We start from the raw sequence: 15,359 nt of genomic DNA, 5'->3' as shown, positions 1-15,359 counted from the left end.
AGGATCCTCTATATCCCGAAGGGCATCCCAAAAGAATTGAACAAGATTCTCAACGCATTGAACCTAGAGCTCATTCTAGGAAAAAGAAGAAGAAACATAAAAATGTTGTAGAATCCTCCGAACCTGTTAATGATCCTAATAGTATTTCTATTTCGATGCTGAAACCGAAAGTGGTAATGAACATGATAATAGTGAAGATAATGATAAGAATGATACTCCCGATAAAGAAGAGGTTGAAAAAGAACCCGAAAAGCATGCTAAAAATAAAAAGTATACTAAAGAAGATTTTATTGCTGAGAAACATGGTAATGAAAGAGAACCTTGGGTGCAAAAGCCAATGCCTTTTCCTGCTAAGAAACTAAAATCAAAGGAAGAAGAACACTATAATAAATTTTGTGATTGGATGAAACCTTTATTCTTGCAAATCCCTTTGATCGATGCTATTAAATTGCCTCCTTATTCAAAGTATATGAAAGATATTGTTACTAACAAAAGGAAAATCCCCAATGAGGAAATTTCCACTATGCTTGCTAATTACTCTTTCAATGGCAAAGTTCCAAAGAAGTTGGGCGACCCAGGTATACCTACTATTCCTTGTTCTATTAAGAATAATTATGTTAAAACTGCTCTATGTGACTTGGGAGCCGGTGTTAGTGTTATGCCTTTTTCTCTCTATAAGAGACTTTATTTAGATAAGCTGATACCTACTGATATATCTTTGCAAATGGCTGATAAATCCACTGCTATTCCTGTTGGTATATGTGAGGATGTTCCTGTTCAAGTTACTAATAACTGCTTGATATTAACTGATTTTGTTGTGTTGGAAATGCCTGAAGATGATAATATGTCTATTATTCTTGGGAGACCTTTTCTTAACACCGCAGGGGCTGTTATTGATTGCAATAAAGGAAATGTTACTTTCAATGTTGATGACAAGGAACACACCGTCTATTTCCCCAAGAGGATTGAAAAAGCGTGCGGAGTTAATACTATTTCTCATGTGAGAACTATCAAAGTGGGAACTATCGATTGTCCTATATATGAGCCTAAAGAAGAATATCAAACTCTTGTGATTGGATCCATATCAATACAATTCAAGGTAACATGATTGATTTGAGGTTTATTTTTTCTTATGCTATGTAAAATTTATTTGGTGGCAAGACTTGATCAACCTTGTTAACAAATTCACTTTACATGCATAGAGGAGCTAAACAACATCTCTTTCTTCCTCCACTTGTTTTACTTACTGTAGCAATACATTTGTATCTTTACTTTATTGCATTATTGTGCCAAGTAAAGTCTCTAATAGAAGGTTGATGCTAGATTTGAATTTCTGCGCAGAAACAGATTTCTATCTGTCACGAATCTGGGCTGTTTTCTCTGTAGGTAACTCAGAAAAATATGCCAATTTACGTGCGTGTTTCTCAGATATGTACGCAACTTTCGTTAGTTTTGAGTTTTCTGATTTGAGCAACGGAAGTACCTGTTTAAAATTCGTCTTTACTGGCTGTTCTGTTTTGGCAGATTCTGTCTCTGTTTTTTTTGCATTGTCTTTTGCGGACTTTAAGTGAGGCTTTCTAGACGTGGAGAGCTGTAGCTAATGTTTTATTGAGTTCTTGCAATGTGTCACTACAGGACTAAAGTGGATTAAAGTTTTTGAGTACTAACCCCTCTAATGAAGTTTATGAGAAGTTTGGTGTGGCAGAAGTTTTCAAGGGTCAAGAGAGAAGGGTGATATAATGTGATCAAGAAGAGTCAAAAGCCTAAGCTTGGGGGAGGTATACCGGCATCACTCATTCTTTGCATATTATGATTGCTGGATACTTGTACATACTTGTTTAGTCTCTTTGAGTGGTTTTCTAATGAGAGGAAGATGATATTTGGGGAAGTGCTGCCTGAAAACAGATTCTGGGCTGTTACCGTAAAAATTCGTGCACACAGCCAGAACGTTATTTTGAGTTGAAAATTTTTGTGCAGGTTCCCCAGGTTGTTATCTAACTTTCATTAGTTGAACACTTTTTGAACTGAGCAACGTAAGATTTTTGTAAAAATCGATTTCTGTACTGCTGTCAGGTTTTGGCAGATTTCTGCCATCTCGCTTTTCTGCATTTCTTTTAGTTTGCTATTTCTTGTTTTTGCTTTGTTCCTTTCCAAAACACAAAAAGACCAAAAATATTTCTGTTGTTTCTCTTCACCATTTGTTTGCTTTGGTTTCTTGCATTTGTTTCGCTTTATTTGCTATTGCTAGTTTGCTATAAGAAAATCCAAAAAGATTTTGCTTTGTTTGCTTGTTTCCTCTTGTTCTTATTTGCAATTTGAAAACACCAAAAATATTTGCTGTTCTTCTTTGGTTTGTAAAGTTCTTTATGAGTTCAATGGTCTTCGGTGGCTGGAGCGTGGTTTTCATTTCATATTATCCAAGCTACACAAGTGAAAAGGCAATAATGACGATCTACGACAATCCGATTGTGGTGAGAGGCTGGTATGAACTCTATTTGTTTTCATTTTTGTACATATACTCATCCATGTGAGCATGCTTAGTTGGTTCATGTGAGGTATATGTTATTTGAGAAAGTCTAGTAGTTTATGATCTCTCATGTTTAGCTCCAATCTATTAATATGAGTAGCATGTCATGGATGTTTGCTTGCATTGTTTTATTCATAAGTAAGTATGGCATTGTGGTATCCTCCTCTGAATAATTCATTTATATCGACTTGGCACATGCTCACGCATGCATATGACTGAACAAAAAGTCAATTAAGCCTCGATGATCTATATTGCTTCAGAGTTCTTGTATCACTTTTATGCCTCTCGTTAATTTATTTTGCCGCAAGCATGATTATGACAGATTCTTGCTCTCTTGATTTGTCGCTCCCTAGTCTTTTTGCTAGCCTTCACTTGTACCGAGCGGGAACGCTGCTCGTGCCTCCAAACACATGAAAACCAAGTTATTCCAGAGTGTCCACCATAAATACCTATGCATGGCATTTCAAACCATTCCAAGTAAATTCTCATGCGCTACCTTTAAAATCTTCAAAATGCTTCTTAATTTGTGTTAATGTTTCATAGCTCATGAGGAAGTATGTGGTGTTTAGCTTTCAACCTTGTCATTTACTTTTGACGGACTCTCATATGGAATAGTGGCACATCCGCTTATCCAATAATTTTGCAAAAAGAGCTGGCAATGGGATTCCCAGTCCCGAATTAATTAACTTAAATAGACACTCCTCCATGGTTTGTGATTGTTGGACGGCACCCGAAGGATTCGGTTAGCCATGGCTTGTGTAAGCAAAGGTTGGGGGGAGTGTCATCATCATAATAAAACTAAAGTAAAAAGGCACTCCTTCATGGTATGTGATTGTTGGCAGGCACCCGAGGATTCGGTTAGCCATGGTTTGTGTAAGAAAGGTTGGAAGGAGTGCCACATAAACATGCAAATAATTCATGGGAGCCGCTCTTGAAAGTCCGGTTGGCGAGGTAGTTGGTGTACCCATTACCATTCGTTGACAACAACAAACACCTCTCAAAATAATTTTACTCCTACTTTACAAATGAAAAGCTCTAGCGCATGTTAATCCCCGCTTCCCTCTGCGAAGGGTCAATCTTTTACTTTTATGATGTGTCTCCATTATTTCTTTGAGCACTTTCTTGAGAGCACAACTGTCATTCTTAGTATAATATGCTTGTCTCAAAATATGATTGATTGTGGTATAACTTTGATGCTTTTATCTTTGACAATCACTACTTCTAGTCTTTCTATGAACTCCGGAGGTGCCCGGGCATTTATGTTTTGCCAATCAAATACGAGCAAGCGAGATACCACTTTATCATACTCTCTTATGAACATTGCAATCTTGCTTATGTACATGATTCTTGATGCTTATTATTAATTGTTGGTACCTCTCCATGATTGACATAGCTGTTAGATGATCTTATTTGCATGTGTCTCATTATGAACTGCTTAAGTATTAGCCATAACATGAGAATATATACATCATATGAGCAAATGTGTTCGTGAAAGTTCTTTTATCGCTCAGTTGTTAACTGAATTGCTTGAGGACAAGCAATAAGCTAAGCTTGGTGGGAGTTGATACGTCCAAAACGTATCTACTTTCCCGAACACTTTTGCTATTGTTTGGCCTCTAATTTGTGTATTTTGGATGCAACTAACACGGACTAACGCTGTTTTCAGCAGAACCGCTCCGGTGTCTCGTTTTTGTGCAGAAATCCAACTTTCGGGAAAAACCTCGGAATTTATGCAGAAGGCCCTATTTTCCCAGGAAACTAACGGAGCCAGAAGGGCAATTGAAGTGGAGGCCCGAGGGCCCCACACCATAGGGCGGCGCGGCCCAGGGGGTGCCCACGCGGCCATGTGGTGTGGCCCCCTCGGCCGGCCTCCGACGCCCCCCTTCGGACTACTTATTCGCCTCGACCTAAAAACGCATGGGGAGAAGTCGAAGTCGCCAGAAACCCTCCAGAACGCCGCCACATCGCGAAACTCCGTCGCGGGAGCCGAAGTCTCCGTTCGGCACTCCGCCGGGACGGGGAATTGGAGGAGATCATCACCGCCATCACCGCCAACGCCTCTCCATCAACCAGCAATGTTTCCCCCATCCATGTGTGAGTAATTCCCCCGCTGTAGGCCGAAGGGGATGGTAGGGATTGGATGAGATTGGTCATGTAATAGCATAAGATTGTTAGGGCATAGTGCCTAGTGTCCGTAATTGGCACTTTGATGATATTGTTGCAACTTGTTATGCTTAATGCTTGTCACTAGGGCCCGAGTGCCATGATCTCAGATCTGAACATGTTATTGTTTCATCATGATATTCATTGTTTATGGTCTTACCTATAAGTTGTATACACATGTCGCTGTCCGGAACCGATGGCCCCGAAGTGACGAAATCGGGACAACCGGAGGGAATGGTAGTGATGTGAGGATCACATGTGTTCACGGAGTGTTAATGCTTTGCTCCGGTACTCTATTAAAAGGAGTACCTTAATATCCCAGTAGTTTCCCTTGAGGCCCGGCTGCCACCGGCTGGTAGGACAAAAGATGTTGTGCAAGTTTCTCATTGCGAGCACGCACGACTATAATTGGAACACATGCCTATTGATTGATTAGTACTTGGACACCATCTTATTATTATCTGCAAATGCCCTGCTATGATTGTTACATGAGTTTCTCTCATCCATGCAACGCCCGTCATCCGTCCCCGTGCCTACAGTATTTTAATCCTGCTGTTTACTAAAATCACTACTGCTGTCTTTGTTACTCTGCTGCTCGTTATTTCACTACTGCTATCGCTATAAAACTGTTACTATCGATAAACTCTTGCGAGCAAGTCTCGTTTCCAGTGCAGCTGAATTGACAACTCCGCTGTTAAGGCTTCCAAGTGTTCTTTGTCTCCCCTTGTGTCGAATCAATAAATTGGGTTTTACTTCCCTCGAAGACTGTTGCGATCCCCTATACTTGTGGGTCATCACTCGCATTTGGATTTCTCGCTTTTGATTATTCTCAACTTAGACATCCATACCGGGACAACATAGACAACAGATAATGGACTCCTCTTTAATGCATAAGCATGTAGCAACAATTAATGTTCTCATATGAGATTGAGGATGTATGTCCAAAACTGAAACTTCCACCATGATTCATGGCTTTAGTTAGCGGCCCAATGTTCTTCTCTAACATTATGCATGCTCTAACCATTAAATGAGTGGTAAATCTCCCTTACTTCGGACAAGACGGACATGCATAGCAACTCACATGATATTCAACAAAGAGTAGTTGATGGCGTCCCCGAGAACATGGTTATCGCACAACAAACAACTTAATAAGAGATAAAGTGCATAAGTACATATTCAATACCACAATAGTTTTTAAGCTATTTGTCCCATGAGCTATATATTGCAAAGGTAAAGAATGGAAATTTTAAAGGTAGCACTCAAGCAATTTACTTTGGAATGGCGGAGAAATACCATGTAGTAGGTAGGTATGGTGGACACAAATGACATAGTGGTTGGCTCAAGGATTTTGGATACATGAGAAGTATTCCCTCTCGATACAAGGTTTAGGCTAGCAAAGTTATTTGAAACAAACACAAGGATGAACCGGTGCAGCAAAACTTACATAAAAGACATATTGTAAACATTATAAGACTCTACACCGTCTTCCTTGTTGTTCAAAACTCAATACTAGAAATTATCTAGACTTTAGAGAGACCAAATATGCAAACCAAATTTAGCAAGCTCTATGTATTTCCTCATTAATGGGTGCAAAGTATATGATGCAAGAGCTTAAACATGAGCACAACAATTGCCAAGTATCAAATTATTCAAGACATTTTAGAATTACTACATGTAGCATTTTCCGATTCCAACCATATAACAATTTAACGAAGAAGATTCAACCTTCGCCATGAATACTATGAGTAAAGCCTAAGGACATATTTGTCCATATGCAACAGCGGAGCGTGTCTCTCTCCCACACAATGAATGCTAGGATCCATTTTATTCAAACAAAAACAAAAACAAAAACAAACCGACGCTCCAAGCAAAGCACATAAGATGTGATGGAATAAAAATATAGTTTCGGGGAGGAACCCGATAATGTTGTAGATGAAGAAGGGGATGCTTTGGGCATCCCCAAGCTTAGACGCTTGAGTCTTCTTAAAATATGCAGGGTGAACCACCGGGGCATCCCCAAGCTTAGAGCTTTCACTCTCCTTGATCATATTGTATCATCTCCCTCTCTTGATCCTTGAAAACTTCCTCCACACCAAACTCGAAACAACTCATTAGACGGTTAGTGCACAATAAAAATTTACATGTTCAGAGGTTACATAATCATTCTTAACACTTCTGGACATTGCACAAAGCTACTGGACATTAATGGAACAAAGAAATTCATCCAACATAGCAAAAGAGGCAATGCGAAATAAAAGGCAGAATCTGTCAAAACAGAACAGTTCGTAAAGACGAATTTTAAAGTGGCACCAGACATGCTCAAATGAAAATGCCCAAATTGAATGAAAGTTGCGTACATATCTGAGAATCACTCACGTAAATTGGCATAATTTTCTGAGTTACCTACAGAGAATTAGGCCCAGATTCGTGACAGCAAAGAAATCTGTTTCGCGCAGTAATCCAAATCTAGTATGAACCTTACTATCAACGACTTTACTTGGCACAACAATGCACAAAACTAAGATAAGGAGAGGTTGCTACAGTAGTAACAACTTCCAAGACTCAAATATAAAATAAAAGTACTGTAGTAAAAACATGGGTTGTCTCCCATAAGCGCTTTTCTTTAACGCCTTTCAGCTAGGCGCAGAAAGTGTATATCAAGTGTTATCAAGAGATGAAGCATCGACATCATAATTTGTTCTAATAATAGAATAAAAAGGTAACTTCATTCTCTTTCTAGGGAAGTGTTCCATACCTTTCTTGAGAGGAAATTGATATTTAATATTACCTTCCTTCATATCAATGATAGCTCCAACAGTTCGAAGAAAAGGTCTTCCCAATATAATGGGACAAGATGCATTGCATTCAATATCCAAGACAACAAAATCAACGGGGACAAGGTTATTGTTAACCATAATATGAACATTATCAACTCTCCCCAAAGGTTTCTTTGTAGAATGATCAGCAAGATTAACATCCAAATAACAATTTTTCAATGGTGGCAAGTCAAGCATATTATAGATTTTCTCAGGCATAACGGAAATACTTGCACCAAGATCACATAAAGCATTACAATCAAAGTCATTGACCTTCATCTTAATGATGGGCTCCCAACCATCCTCTAGCTTTCTAGGAATAGAAGCTTCACGTTCTAGTTTCTCTTCTCTAGCTTTTATGAGAGCATTCGTAATATGTTTTGTAAAGGCTAAATTTATAGCACTAGCATTGGGACTTTTAGCAAGCTTTTGTAAAAACTTTATGACTTCAGAGATGTGGCAATCATCAAAGTCTAAACCATTATGATCTACAGCAATGGGATCATCATCCCCAATGTTGGAAAAAATTTCAGCAGTTTTATCACAGGCAGTTTCAGCGGCTTCGACAGCTTTGCGGGCTTTGCATTAGAAGTGGAAACATTGCCAACACCAATCCTTTTACCATTATTAGTAGGAGGTGCAGCAACATGTGGAGCATTAGCATTGCTAGTGGTGGTAATAGTCCAAACTTTAGCTACATTATTCTCTTTAGCTAGTTTTTCATTTTCTTCTCTTTCCCACCTAGCATGCAATTCAGCCATCAATCTTATATTCTCATTAATTCTAACTTGGATGGCATTTGCTGTAGTAACAATTTTATTTTCAATATCCTTATTAGGCATAACTTTCGATTTTAAAAGATCAACATCAGAGGCAAGTCTATCAACCTTAGAAGCAAGAATATCAATTTTATCAAGCTTTTCCTCAACAGATTTGTTAAAAGTAGTTTGTGTACTAATAAATTCTTTAAGCATAGCTTCAAGTCCAGGGGGTGTGTTCCTATTATTGTTGTAAGAATTCCCATAAGAATTACCATAACTATTACCATTAGCGAAGGATATGGCCTATAGTTATTACTAGAATTGTTCCGATAAGCATTGTTGTTGAAATTATTATTTTTAATGAAGTTTACATCAACATGTTCTTCTTGAGCAACCAATGAAGCTAACGGAACATTATTAGGATCAACATTAGTCCTATCATTCACAAGCATAGACATAATAGCATCAATCTTATCACTCAAGGAAGAGGTTTCTTCGACGGAATTTACCTTCTTACCTTGTGGAGCTCTTTCCGTGTGCCATTCAGAGTAATTAATCATCATATTATCAAGAAGCTTTGTTGCTTCACCAAGAGTGATGGACATAAAGGTACCTCCAGCAGCTGAATCCAATAGGTTCCGCGAAGAAAAGTTCAGTCCTGCATAAAAGGTTTGGATGATCATCCAAGTAGTCAGTCCATGGGTAGGGCAATTTTTAACCAAAGATTTCATTCTTTCCCAAGCTTTTGCAACATGCTCATTATCTAATTGTTTAAAATTCATTATGCTACTCCTCAAAGATATAATTTTAGCAGGGGGATAATATCTACCAATAAAAGCATCCTTGCATTTAGTCCATGAATCAATACTATTCTTAGGTAGAGATAGCAACCAATCTTTAGCTCTTCCTCTTAATGAGAAAGGAAACAATTTTAATTTTATAATGTCACCATCTACATCCTTATATTTTTGCATTTCTCATAGTTCAACAAAATTATTAAGATGGGCAGCAGCATCATCAGAACTAACACCAGAAAATTGCTCTCGCATAACAAGATTCAGTAAAGCAGGTTTAATTTCAAAGAATTCTGCTGTAGTAGCAGGTGGAGAAATAGGTGTGCATAAGAAATCATTATTATTTGTGGTTATGAAGTCACACAACTTAGTATTTTCAGGAGTACACATTTTAGCAGTAGTAAATAAAGCAAACTAGATAAAATAAATGCAAGTAACTATTTTTTTTGTGTGTTTTTGATATAAAGAACAAGGCAGTAAATAAAGTAAAGCTAGCAACTAATTTTTTTGTGTTTTGATATAATGCAGCAAACAAGAAAGTAAATAAAATAAAGCAAGACAAAAACAAAGTAAAGAGATTGGATTGTGGAGACTCCCTTGCAGCGTGTCTTGATCTCCCCGAGCAACGGCGCCGAAATTTGCTTGATGCGTGTAGTTGACACGTCCGTTGGGAACCCCAAGAGGAAGGTGTGATGCGCACGATAGCAAGTTTCCTCAGTAAGAAACCAAGGTTTAATCGAACCGAGTAGGAGCCAAGAAGCACGTTGAAGGTTGATGGTGGCGGAATGTAGTGCGGCGCAACACCAGGGATTCCGGCGCCAACGTGGAACCTGCACAACACAACCAAAGTACTTTGCCCCAACGAAACAGTGAGATTGTCAATCTCACCGGCTTGTTGTAACAAAGGATTAGATGTGTAGTGTGGATGATGATTGTTTGCAGAAAACAGTAGAACAAGTATTGCAGTAAATTGTATTCAATGTAAAAGAATAGGACCGGGGTCCACAGTTCACTAGAGGTGTCTCTCCCATAAGATAAATAGCATGTTGGGTGAACAAATTACAGTCGGGCAATTGACAAATAGAGAGGGCATGACCATGCACATACATGATATGATGAGTATAGTGAGATTTAATTGGGCATTACGACAAAGTACATAGACGCTATCCAAGCATGCATCTATGCCTAAAAAGTCCACCTTCGAGGTTATCATCCGAACCCCTTCCAGTATTAAGTTGCAAAGAACAGACAATTGCATTAAGTATGGTGCGTAATGTAATCAATAACTACATCCTCGGACATAGCATCAATGTTTTATCCCTAGTGGCAACAACACATCCACAACCTTAGAACTTTCTCCCATATTTAATGGAGGCATGAACCAACTATCGAGCATAAATACTCCCTCTTGGAGTTAAGAGTAAAAACTTGGCCAGAGCCTCTACTAATAACGGAGAGCATGCAAGATCATAAACAACACATAGGTAATAGATTGATAATCAACATAACATAATATTCTCTATCCATCGGATCCCGACAAACACACCATATAGCATTACAGATAGATGATCTTGATCATGTTAGGCAGCTCACAAGATCCGACAATGAAGCACATAAGGAGAAGATGACCATCTAGCTACTGCTATGGACCCATAGTCCAGGGGTGAACTACTCACTCATCACTCCGGAGGCGATCATGGCGGTGAAGAGTCCTCCGGGAGATGATTCCCCTCTCCGGCGAGGTGCCGGAGGCGATCTCCTGAATCCCCGAGATGGGATTGGCGGCGGCGGCGTCTCGATAAGGTTTTCCGTATCGTGGCTCTCGGTGCCGGGGGTTTCGCGACGAAGACTATATGTAGGCGGAAGGGCAGGTCGGGGGCCACACGAGGGCCCCACACGCCGGGGCCGCGCGGCCAAGGCCCGAGCCGCGCCGCCCTGTTGTGGCGGCGCCTCGTGGCCCCACTTCGTAAGTCCTCCGGTCTTCCGGAAGCTTCGTGGAAAAATAGGCCCCCGGGCGTTGATTTCGTCCAATTCCGAGAATATTTCCTTTGTAGGATTTACGAAACCAAAAAACAGCAGAAAACGAGCAAGCGGCTCTTCGGCATCTCGTTAATAGGTTAGTGCCGGAAAATGCATAAATATGACATAAAGTATGCATAAAACATGTAGATATCATCAATAATGTGGCATGGAACATAAGAAATTATCGATACGTCAGAGACGTATCAGGGATCCAGGCTCCTCGGGAAGGCACGACCAAGCCGGAGACGGTGGAGCTGGCACCTTAGGCTATAGGGACTTCTATGTAATTGTTCCAGGCTCTATATAAGCCGCACTACCCCCTCATGTGCGGGGATGATCGATCCATCCTTACTCATTCACACTTATCACTGCTCGGGAGAGAGGCCTTCGTCTACCTCAAGTCCTCTCTCAAGCCGGATACATCTCAAGGAGCACCATTGTACTATCTCATACATCATATACACTCTAGAGCAGGAGTATGGGTGTTACCTCCATACGAGGGCCCCGAACCTGGGTACGTCGCTATGTCGCTCGTGCTCATATCCGCATCCGGAGACCGCCGTAGGCCAAGGCCGGAACCACCCGACTTTAGCCATCCCATGGCATATGCCGTGACGATACCACGACACCGCCGACGATGATGGAGATCATGCCCGTTGATGATGGAGATCATGAATGTGCTTTAGAGATGAAGATCAAAGGCGCGAGATAAAAGGGCCATATCATATCACATTATGAATTGCATGGGATGTTAATCCTTTTTATGTATCTTGTATTGCTTAGATCGCGACGATAGCATTATAAGATGACCCCTCTCACTAAAAATCAAGATAATAAAGTATTCGTCCTTAGTTAGCACCATTGTTAAAACTCATTGTTTCGAAGCATCACGTGATGATCGGGTGTGATAGACTCAACGTGTGCATACAACGGGTGCAAGCTAGATTTGCACATGCGGAAACTAAGATTTAACTTGACGAGCGTAGCATGCACAAACATGGCCTCGAAACACGGCAAACCGAAACGTTAAGCATGAATCATATAGATGATATGATGGACATGTCGATGTTCGCCATTGAAGCTACATCATCTCTCGTGATGATCGGACTTTGTGTAGTGAATTTGGTTCATGTAATCACTAAGGCAACATGAGGGATGTTGTTTTGAGTGGGAGTTCACCTAGTTAATTTATGAATTAATAGTAAACTCAATTTATCCTGAACAAAGTCTAAATTGTATTTGAATTAAATTTTTGTAGAATTGGCATCCGTTTTCTATTTTACACTAGGCTTGTAATTGAGATAGAAACACTGTTAAATCTGACAAGTAACTTTACGGACTGGTACCGTATCGTTAAAGAATCAAGAAATGATTGTCCTATTGCAAACTTTTGGTAATCCTCAAATTGCTGATTCGAAAAGCAATGATTTTAATTAGTATCTAAAATTATCTTGTCTCCGTGAAACTTGATGTTCAAATCCGTTTGAAAAGTAAGGAGCTGAAAAGTTTGTTTTCAGAAATAAGCAAGGTGTGAGATATATGTGATATCTAAGATCTTATTACAAGATAATAGAATATAATTTAGTGAGACTCATAAACTCATGTAAGTTTTATAGGAATGTACGAAGGTTAAAGACGCTAGGCGTCCCGATCTTCCAACTAGTTGGGCACTAACGTTATTCGCATATCCATGTAAGCCATAGTAGATTCATCATGAAGTTGTCAAGATTTGATGGATAAAATTATGAGTGAAATTTTTCATCACATTAAAAAGTTACTAATAGTGAAATCCGGAACATTTGACATGTGATGATCAACTTCAAAGTGCGAACCTCAAGGTTATTGGTATTTGACCAACAAGGCTAGAAGTTATTGATGTTGAAGTGTTTTCTGAAATATGAGGAAAGTCGAAAGAGAAACTATAAAAAGATTTTGGAGAAAGAAAGAAAAGACTAGAAAGTCTAGCTCAGGTGTATATAGATGATATACATGTTATGAATGTATTCTTTGATTGGTCACACAATGTAATTCTTGGGTATTTGTACCATATTGGTTGGTATGAGATGTCATACAACACAACATAGTAAAAGAATACAATGGCCTAAGTGACTGACAAAGAATGTGGTAATAATGCACGTATGGAACAAAATAAAGTGTTATTATGTTCGTCATTGGCATTCTACCTATAATAAAGAACTTAATAATTGTTATTTTGCTCTGGTCAAATAAAAGCAACGAGTTGTTCAAATTATGATCATACTCCATGTACGATGGATAAGTTATTATAAATCTTAATGGTGAAACACACATGCATAACACTGAGGCTAAAATGTCATAAGGCAAATGATTTAAATTCCACTTATGTGTGGAGCGGCTATTTAGGTCATGTTAGAAAGGAACGCATGAAGACAAATCCATGCAAATGGATTTTTTTGGAGTCATTCGACTTTGAATCGTTTGGCACTTACAAATCTTTTCTAAAAGAAAATGACTGAAATACCGTTCATAGGCCAAGAGTTAAACGGGCAACTAACTTAGTGGAAACATACATGATGATGTATATGGTTCATTGAGCATAGTTGTGTGCGGAATATTCTTCTACTTCATGAAAGCTTCCAACAATGAATTGAGTGTATAAATATGGATATATTTAGTCAATGAGGAAAAGGTCTGAAACATTTTGAATAGATTCAAATAAATTTCAGCATGAAGTGGAAATCATCGTAATAGAAAAGTCAAATATCTATGATTGGATCATGGTGGAAATATTTGAATTACGAGTTTTAGCAAACATCTAAGAGAGTTACGAAATAGTTTCACAACTCACATTTCTCGGAACACCATAGTTATGATGGAGTATTCGAGAGACGTATCCAAACCTTGTTGGATTAATGATGATATAAAAAAATGATGCCATTCTATTTTTTTTAGGTTATGCTTTAGAGACTAACGCTTTTACACTAAATAGAGCGTCATCATAATCCGTTGAAATGACACCATACGAGTTATGCATTGGTATAAACCCGAACATTCCTTTCTTAAATTTTGGTATGCGTAGCATAAGTAAATGAGTTTACAATCAAAATCAGATGAATGTCTTTATTGGTTATCCCAGAGAACAAATTGGGAATTCTTTCCACTATGAAGTCAAAGACAAAAGTGTTTGTCGATGTTTCTTGCTTATTTCCAAGAAATTGTTTCTAGCGAAGTATTTGAGTGGGAGGAAAATGAAACTTTATAAGGTTGATGAACCTGAGCATGATGATCAGAGTAGCACAGCATCGGAAATGGTTCGGGAAGCGGCCACGACGATCATGGCTCCCATGTCTACAAAGTGTTATAGTCATGGAGATCGAAGTACCTATTGAACCTTGTAGGTATGGTTTACTTTGTGATCAAATAAATGATTTGTGGACAAAAGATTGATTTTGAACAATGATAAACCAACTACATACAAAGAAGTTATAATGGACCCTGACTCCGTTAAAATGCCTAAGAGCCATGAAATCCAAGATAATATCTATAATCAAGCTTGGAGCTTGGTAAACCTTTTGAAGGAATAAATACTTTTTGAAAGTAAATAGATCTATAAAATTAATAGACTTGGATATAATATCCTTGAAGAAGCTCGACTTGCTGTTTGCAACAAAGTTCAAAGAGTTGATTGCGATAAGATTAGATCTTCAGCAACGATGCTTATAGTCTATGCGGATTGTTCTAGTAATCGCTACATATTTCTTTTATAAGATATGTTATTAGGATGGCACAATACATTCCTTAACAGAAGTGTGTATTAAAGGTGTATACAAGATACAACTGAGAGTTTTGCTAGTCCGTAGAATACTAGATAGGTATACAAACTTTACTGGATGAAGTGAGTATCACGGAGTTGGAATCTTCACCGGATGAAATAATCAAAGAGTTTTGATTTCATCAGAAACGATGAAGATGCTTGCATTTGTAAGAAATTAAGTGGGAGCACTGAGACATATCTATAATACTGTATGTAGATGACATATCGTTGCTTATAAATAATGTAATAATGTATCTGATGTGATTATAAGGTTTCATTGAAAATTAGCTGCAATGAAAGGATATGGACTAAAAACATATTTAGCGTCAAGATCTATGAAGATAGATTGAAGCGCATAATACGTTTAAGTCAAAGTACACAGAATGTATATTGAAGTAGTTCAATATGAAAATGTCAAGAAGGTGTTCTTTTCCATGTGGAGGTTTAAACAAGTTTTGAGTGTATTTGACACTCAATGAGTAA

The sequence above is a fragment of the Lolium rigidum genome, chromosome 4 (genome assembly GCF_022539505.1).
Source record: "Lolium rigidum isolate FL_2022 chromosome 4, APGP_CSIRO_Lrig_0.1, whole genome shotgun sequence".
In the NCBI taxonomy this organism is placed as follows: Eukaryota; Viridiplantae; Streptophyta; class Magnoliopsida; order Poales; family Poaceae; genus Lolium; species Lolium rigidum.
Note: the sequence above shows the minus strand (reverse complement) of the source record.